At 51.9% G+C, this 8094-nt stretch overlaps 1 pseudogene; it reads right to left on the bottom strand.

Annotated features, from left to right (window-relative positions):
- Positions 1-353: 353 nt before the first annotated feature.
- On the bottom strand, positions 354-1823 carry LOC146050956 (18S ribosomal RNA; annotated as a pseudogene).
- Between the last annotated feature and the right edge of the window lie 6271 nt (positions 1824-8094).

Genomic DNA, 8094 nt, shown 5'->3' with positions numbered 1-8094 from the left:
GGCCTGGCCTCCTGGAACCCGAGCCGGGCTAGGCACTCCCGGGGAGCCCCCGCCGAGCTCCGGGCGTCCCCCGGGGGAAGAGGGGCTTCTCGCGGCCCAGGAACAGGCTCCGGGAGAATCCCCCGTCTTCGCTGGATCTTCCACCCTCCCTATAGATCTGCAGAAAGGGTGCTCTGGCAGGTAGCAGCACGGATTAGACCCTGCGTCCTTCACCACGGCTTTCTCAACTCTTCCCCAACCTCCTGGAACTGTGGGCCGGCCGCGGGCCACCCAGTCCATTCTCATCGGGAGGACTTCCATGCCGGGGACTCTCCCTCCTGACGCGGGCCCGGGATTTGCAACCATACTCCCCCCGGAACCCAAAGACTTTGGTTTCCCGGAAGCTGCTTGGCGGGTCATGGGAATAACGCCGCCGGATCGCCGGTCAGCATCGTTTATGGTCGGAGCTATGACGGTATCTGATCGTCTTCGAATCTCCGACTTTCGTTCTTGATTAATGAAAACATTCTTGGCAAATGCTTTCGCTCTGGTTCGTCTTGCAAGAATTTCACCTCTAGCAGCACAATACGGATGCCCCCGGCCGTGCCTCTCAATCATGGCCCCAGTTCCGAAAACCAACAAAATAGGAGACCGGAGTCCTATTCCATTATTCCTAGCTGAAGTATCCAGGCGACCGAGCCTGCTTTGAACACTCTTATTTTTTCAAAGTAAACGCTTCGGGCCCCCGAGACACTCAGTCAAGAGCATCGAGGAGGCGCCGAGAGGCATGGGCTGGGACAGGCGGTAGCTCGCCTTGCGGCAGACCGCCAGCTCGATCCCGAGATCCAACAACGAGCTTTTTAACTGTAGCAACTTTAATATACCGGTACCAATTTGCTCGGGGGGATCAGACACCTTCCACTTGACAGTACCAAGCCAATTTTTGGGTTCTCCTCGGGGTCCAGCTCCTCAGAGTGACTAGACCCCTCATCGGAGTCACTCTGGGGTACTTTCTTCACATTCACCCCTTTGGGCACCACCACCTCCTTCACCACTCCCTGGCTGCCTGTCCCCGATGGGACTGGACCTGGGCCAGGCCCGGCAGCCGGGGGACTCCCTTGGGCAACAGCCCCAGGAGGCTCCATAAGGGCGGGGAAGATTCCCCTACTTTAGCCCTAGGCTTTGCGGATTATACTGGTTGAGCATAGCTCAGCAACTTCCCTCCTCACACCGCGGCTGCAGGCACCAGACTTGCCCTCCAATGGGTCCTCGTTAAAGGATTTAAAGTGTAATCATTCCAATTACAGGGCCTCGAAAGAGTCCTGTATTGTTATTTTTCGTCACTACCTCCCCGAGTCGGGAGTGGGTAATTTGCGCGCCTGCTGCCTTCCTTGGATGTGGTAGCCGTTTCTCAGGCTCCCTCTCCGGAATCGAACCCTGATTCCCCGTTACCCGTGGTCACCATGGTAGGCGCAGAAAGTACCATCGAAAGTTGATAGGGCAGACATCCGAAAGCGTCGTTGCCGTCACGGGGACATGAGATCGGCCCAAGGTTATCTAGAGTTGCCAGAGAGGCCGGGGGCGGCGGGAGGCCGGAGCCGACCCGCTAGGAACCCCTGGATTGGTCTTGGACTGATAAATGCACGCATCCCTGGGGGTCAGCGCTCGTCGGCATGTATTAGCTCTAGAATACCCACAGTTATCCAAGTAACAGGGTCGAGCGATTAAAATAATCATAACTGATTTAATGAGCCATTCGCAGTTTCACTATACCGGCCGTGTGTACTTACACGTGCATGGCTTAATCTTTGGGACAAGCATATGCTACTGGCAGGATCAACCAGGTAGCTCTCGGGTCCCCTCATCCCCCCCCCAGGCCCGGCGTGCTGAGGGGGAGATCGAGGTCGACAAAAGCGACGGGGTCCGCCGGGCGCTCCCCGGAGGCGGGGGTCCGGCCTGGGAGCGGGGACGGAGGCGAGGCGGCCGCCCGTCGAAGGTGGGGGGGCACGGAGGCAGCCGGGGGAGGGGGATTGGAGTGAGAGTGGGTGGCGGGGCCCGTCCTGGTACCCTCATAGCGCCGGCGGGGCCGGGGAGCGTCCCCTCGTACCGCGAGGTGCGCTCTCCCCCGGAACCCCGGTGGGTCACATGATTGATGCGCCGATAGATGCATCCGGCGGGTAGCGGCACGTGACGGGCGAGCGACAATTCAGCAATCCTCGGAGCGCCGTCCTCCCGCCCTCCTGGAACCGACCCTTGGCCTTGGAGGGGCAGCTTCGTTCTCATAGAAATGACTTCCACAAAGTTTAAAATATTTCGTACCATCGGGGGGCGCTCGCGAGTCGGTAAAAGGCACCCTCACCTCTCGGTTCCCTCCTTCGGGGGCGAGTTCGGGCCTGGCCTCCTGGAACCCGAGCCGGGCTAGGCACCCCCGGGGAGCCCCCGCCGAGCTCCGGGCGTCCCCCGGGGGAAGAGGGGCTTCTCGCGGCCCAGGAAAAGGCTCCGGGAGAATCCCCCGTCTTCGCTGGATCTTCCACCCTCCATATAGATCTGCAGAAAGGGTGCTCTGGCAGGTAGCAGCACGGATTAGACCCTGCGTCCTTCACCACGGCTTTCTCAACTCTTCCCCGACCTCCTGGAACTGTGGGCCGGCCGCGGGCCACCCAGTCCATTCTCATCGGGAGGACTTCCATGCCGGGGACTCTCCCTCCTGACACGGGCCCGGGATTTGCAACCATACTCCCCCCGGAACCCAAAGACTTTGGTTTCCCGGAAGCTGCTTGGCGGGTCATGGGAATAACGCCGCCGGATCGCCGGTCAGCATCGTTTATGGTCGGAGCTATGACGGTATCTGATCGTCTTAGAACCTCCGACTTTCGTTCTTGATTAATGAAAACATTCTTGGCAAATGCTTTCGCTCTGGTTCGTCTTGCAAGAATTTCACCTCTAGTGGCACAATACGGATGCCCCCGGCCGTGCCTCTCAATCATGGCCCCAGTTCCGAAAACCAACAAAATAGGAGACCGGAGTCCTATTACATTATTCCTAGCTGAAGTATCCAGGCGACCGGGCCTGCTTTGAACACTCTAATTTTTTCAAAGTAAACGCTTCGGCCCCCCGAGACACTCAGTCAAGAGCATCGAGGAGGCGCCGAGAGGCAGGGGCTGGGACAGGCGGTAGCTCGCCTTGCGGCAGACCACCAGCTCGATCCCGAGATCCAACAACGAGCTTTTTAACTGTAGCAACTTTAATATACGCTATTGGAGCTGGAAATATTTTTATTGAAAAACTTGCAACATAAAACTTAAACTGCTCATACAAGAAAACAAATAAGTATAATTTCACGTGGACCCCTTTTCTTAAATAAAATCATTGTCCATGAAAGACCGCATAATGTCCATTTACACAGGTCTTAGAATAAAAGAAAAGAAAAGTGGGCCTCCCACATAAATAATACAACAATACAATAACTAGAACATAACATAATACACAGTACAATATGCTACAACACATCACAATTATTTACATATTTACAACTGCAGGCAAAGAAGAAGTGATCTAGCACTACAGGTATATGCAAAACCGTATATGCGTGTAAATGCTCGCTTAGGGGAGTGAAATGATAGAAACAGCCAAAGCCATAGAAACCACCGAATGTCAGCCACCCACTCAAAGGGGTCGGAGATGGCGCCACAGCCTAGTCCATCTCCCAGCCTCCATCCGGCGCTTCTCTAGATCCCTCAACTTCCACACCTCGTGCAGAATGTCAGTAACCACCACATCACAGGGGAGGATTTTCTGCCTAATGGAAACCTGACACTGTGCATTCCACGTGAAGTATCTAACCAATACACTGACTAGAAACAAGGTGGATAACTCAAAGTGACCCAGCCGCTTGAACGCCCCATAGGCCCACTCCGGGTAACTGAGCCCCGAAAGGCACGGGATTCCCAAGGCTCTGGAGACCCCTTTATAAACCTTTACATTGAAGGGACACCTGAGCAAGAAATGGTCCATGGTCTCCTCCTCCCCTAGACACTCCTCCCGTGGACAACCACGATCATCAGCATTTCTGTACTTCAGGTTTCCCCTTACGTAAAGTCTCCCATGAAAGCCGAGCCAGGTAATGTCCTGGAATTTCAGAGGGATCCTCTGAGAGTTAACCAGAGCAAGCCCCTCTGAAGACAAATTACCCGGGCAGTCTCTCAGTGACAGCTGTTCCCAGAAGTGAGACTGCAAAACCTTCTTCTCCAGCTCCCTTCTAGAACAACCTTTGACTGTTCCCGCTTCCAGTCCACACCGCCTTGTCACCTTTGATAATACAGAAAATCAATGAATCAATAAATCTATGCTTTTATTATATTCTGTTATCCTGACTGCTGCTATTATTGCTGCAGATGACTTTAGCTTTTTGCACAATGTACTATTCACTGCGTATGAGGCCTTCCCTTTGCGCTAAACAGTTATAATATGTCAGAAATGGCGGCCATTTTGTTAGGCATGACTTGCATAATAATATTATAAAATGGCTGATCATTCAGAACAGTGCTGTAAAAGTGAATTCTTATAGAGAATTGTTTTTGGTTTTAGAAGCTTAAGAATTTAATGTTGACAGTATAATAAAGCAAGGACAGAAAGCTAGTCTCCACAAACTGAATAATATGGGAACAAGGCCACACATGCGTAGACCCACAAGGCCACTGAAGTTGGGTGTTGGGTTAATTATGACATCATGATTGAAAGCAGAGCTTTCCAATAAGACTCAATGCTTATGAGTAAGTAATTAATTAATTAATTAATTAATGTGATTAAGGCTTAAATATCAGAGTTACAGAAGGAGGGGGAAGGCAGTTGAGGAAGAACCAGCAAGCACGGGGGGCTGGTGGTAACTATGAAGGAGGTGTAATCATGGCTGATCACTGTCCTTGAAAGGTGTCCATTTTGATTTGATTTAGAATTTCTGTTTAAGTATTAGCTAGTCAGTTTTATGTTTCTTGTGTTAGTCTGCATTTGCAAATACCTGTAATGAAGCTATTCTTTAAGTAAAGCATTGCCATACATTTTATAACAAGGTTGTGTGGGTGTGCAATCATTTCAGCGTTGCCGTTATATTTAAAGGTAATAAAGTAAATATATTTGGTTTGGGTTATTAATCATATCTAATCTTATCAGATAAATATCTGTGTTATCACCTTCAAAACAGGAGCCACGTAGGCCGGGAGGTACCCGTGACTGACTCGCATGCTTTTCACACACCCTCCCTCTCTCCAGGTGTTGAGGAAGGGAGACACCCAAACCCTGAAGCTCTCTACCCATCGAGAAGGAGCCTCTAACTGGAGACTTGCCAAATGCAGCATAATAAAGGTCAAAAAGAATAGCACCGGGTTGACCATTCCCAGGCCTCCTACCCTCCTGTAGGTGACAGTCCTCTTGATCAGAATTAGTCTGCTTCCCCAGAGCATCTGGAAAAAAAGAGCATAAATCTTTGCCCATCTCGACTCTGGCAGGAGGCACACATAGCTGACGTACAAAAACACAGGGATCAGGTAAGTCTTGATCAGGTCCACCCTTTCCCATAGTCAGCTTCCACCTCTTCCAACGCTCTACCTTTTGGCCAGCCTCTACCAGTCTAGAATCCCAATTTCGAGTGGCAAAATCGCCCGGACCAAATCGGATTCCTAAGATTTTAATCTCCTGGCTCGCCCGGGGGAGATCGTACGGAAGGTCAAACTCCTGACCCTCCTCCCCCATCCAGAAAACCTCACTCTTGTCCCGGTTAACCAGGGAACCCGACGCCACCGAGTACTCCTGGATGGCCGATACCACTGCATCCGCCTCCGATGGTTCAGACAGGATAGCAGTGACATCATCCGCATAGGCCACTACCTCCAGCGAACATTCCGGGCTCAGCTGGACTCCTCTCACAATGCCTCCCTCAAGCCTTCTAATGAAGGGATCGATGGCAAAAACGTACAGGAGGGGGCTTAGAGGGCAGCCCTGCCGAACACCCGAATTCACTGAAAAGGCTGGACCTACCCAACCGTAAACAAATCGGAAGCTCTCGGCTTGCCTGTAGATCACTCGCAGCCAATTCACCACCCTCTCTGGGAGGCCGTACCTTACCAATAGAGCCCACAGGTACTGGTGATTTACCCTGTCAAAAGCCTTTACCCGATCCAACGCCAGCAAATACTTTCCCCATTTCTCAGCCCTGCACCGCTCCAAGGCCTCCCGGACGCCAAGGACAGCACTAAAGGTGCTCCGGCCCTTCACAGTGCAGTGCTGAGAAGGTGAAAGTAAGGCCTCAGAAACTTCCATGAGCCTATTGAAGAGTACCTTCGCCAGAATCTTCCTATCCGTATTGAGAAGGGCGATGGGGCGCCAGTTCTCAATACGGGACGGGTCCTTCCCCTTGGAAAGCAGGATAAGGGCAGACTGTCTCATGGAGGGAGGGAGTAAACCGTCACCCAGGCTCTCATTAAATACCTCCACAAGACGAGGAGCCAAGAGGTCAGCGAAACATTTGAAAAACTCGGAGGTTAAACCATCTGGACCCGGGGCCTTCTTTATAGACAAAGAGTCTATGGCCAACTAGACCTCATCCACCGTTATCTCACTTCCAAGGGATTCAAGAGAACTGCCATGGTTTCCGAGACCAGGAGTCTCCCTCAGAAACTGTTCCATCCTTTCTCTGATAGGCGGCTTCTCAGATAGAAGGTCAGAGTAGAAGGACCGCACAACTCCCAGAATGCCCTCCCGATCTTCGCGGAGAACACCCTGGCTATCATGCAACCCCCTCACCTTTTTAGAGTCAACCGAACTCCTACAGTTCTGGTAGGGATCAGGCGAGTGGTACTTTCCATAATCCCTTTTCAGAACCAAAGAAGCATAATGGTGATACTGATATTCCTTCATCTGGGCTTTCACCCGGGAGATTTCCCCACCATCTCCCTGCTCCGAGATCAAGAAATCCAGTTTCTTTCTTAAGGCCTGGTAGATGTTGTACCTTACCGAATTATCCTTTGCTACGAGGCTTTGAAAAAGTCCGCAAGTTCTCTTTTTACATACCTCCCACCACTCAGACCTACTCCATCCTGCCTCCAAAAGTGACTCCTGTGATTGGAAGAAGTCCCTAAAGGACTGTCTGATATCTTCCTTTTCAAGGAGCTTGGAGTTCAGGCGCCAAAAGCCCCGTCCTTTCTGTGGGGACTATGAAGCGTTCAAGGTTGCACACAGACAAACGTGATCGGAGAACTCTACTGGCTTCAGTTCAGGCACCGAAGTTTTCGAGCTCTCCTTAACGAAAAACCTGTCTATTCTACTCCTACAACTACCTCTATGATAGGTGAAACCTGTGAGGTCTGGGGAGTGTCGAACGTGCACATCCACCAGGCCCGATTGCCTAATCATACTAGCTAGAAAGAGGGAGTCGTCGCCCAGAGTAGTCCTTGACCCCCCCCTGTCTTTGGGCCTAATTATGGTGTTAAAATCACCGCCATAGACTATCTGCCGGGCTACAAAGAGATACGGTTTTATCTCTCTGAAAAGACACTTCCTGTCCCATTTTGTTTGGGGACCGTAGATGTTAATTAGTCTCAGGTTGTGCCCTTTCAGATTGACGTCTAAAATCATACACCTGCCCACTTGTACCTCGATGACCCGCTGGATGGTTACCTTGGTGGTAAAAAGTACCCCCAGCCCACCGGCAGCCAGGGACCAGAAGGACGGCCCACGCCTCCACTCAGCTTTCGCTTTGTGGACATCCGCGAGCCGCCCTAACCTGGTCTCCTGTAAAAAAACAAAATCTACATCTAAAGAATTTTAAAAAATCATAAGCCAACTGCCGAGCGCGCACGGACAAGATGGACGCCACATTATGCGTGGCGAATCTTATGGGCTGGGGGGCCATCCTTCAGGATCACCGAGATTGGGGACCAGATCACTTCCTCCTTGCCCGCTTCCCCTCCAGGTCCTCGACAGACCCCCATCTCTTTACACTTAATCCAGGGGTAACCTCCTCCTCCCCTGCAATGTCAACACTATCGTCCTCCTCCTCCTCCTGTATTATAACGACCATCTGTTCCTCCCCAGGCTTCCCTTCATCAGGAACATCGCTCC

The sequence above is a fragment of the Crinia signifera genome, chromosome 12, assembly GCF_055691185.1.
Source record: "Crinia signifera chromosome 12, ASM5569118v1, whole genome shotgun sequence".
Taxonomy (NCBI): domain Eukaryota; kingdom Metazoa; phylum Chordata; class Amphibia; order Anura; family Myobatrachidae; genus Crinia; species Crinia signifera.
The sequence above is the reverse complement of the archived record's forward strand: the minus strand, read 5'-3'. Positions and strand labels throughout refer to the sequence as shown.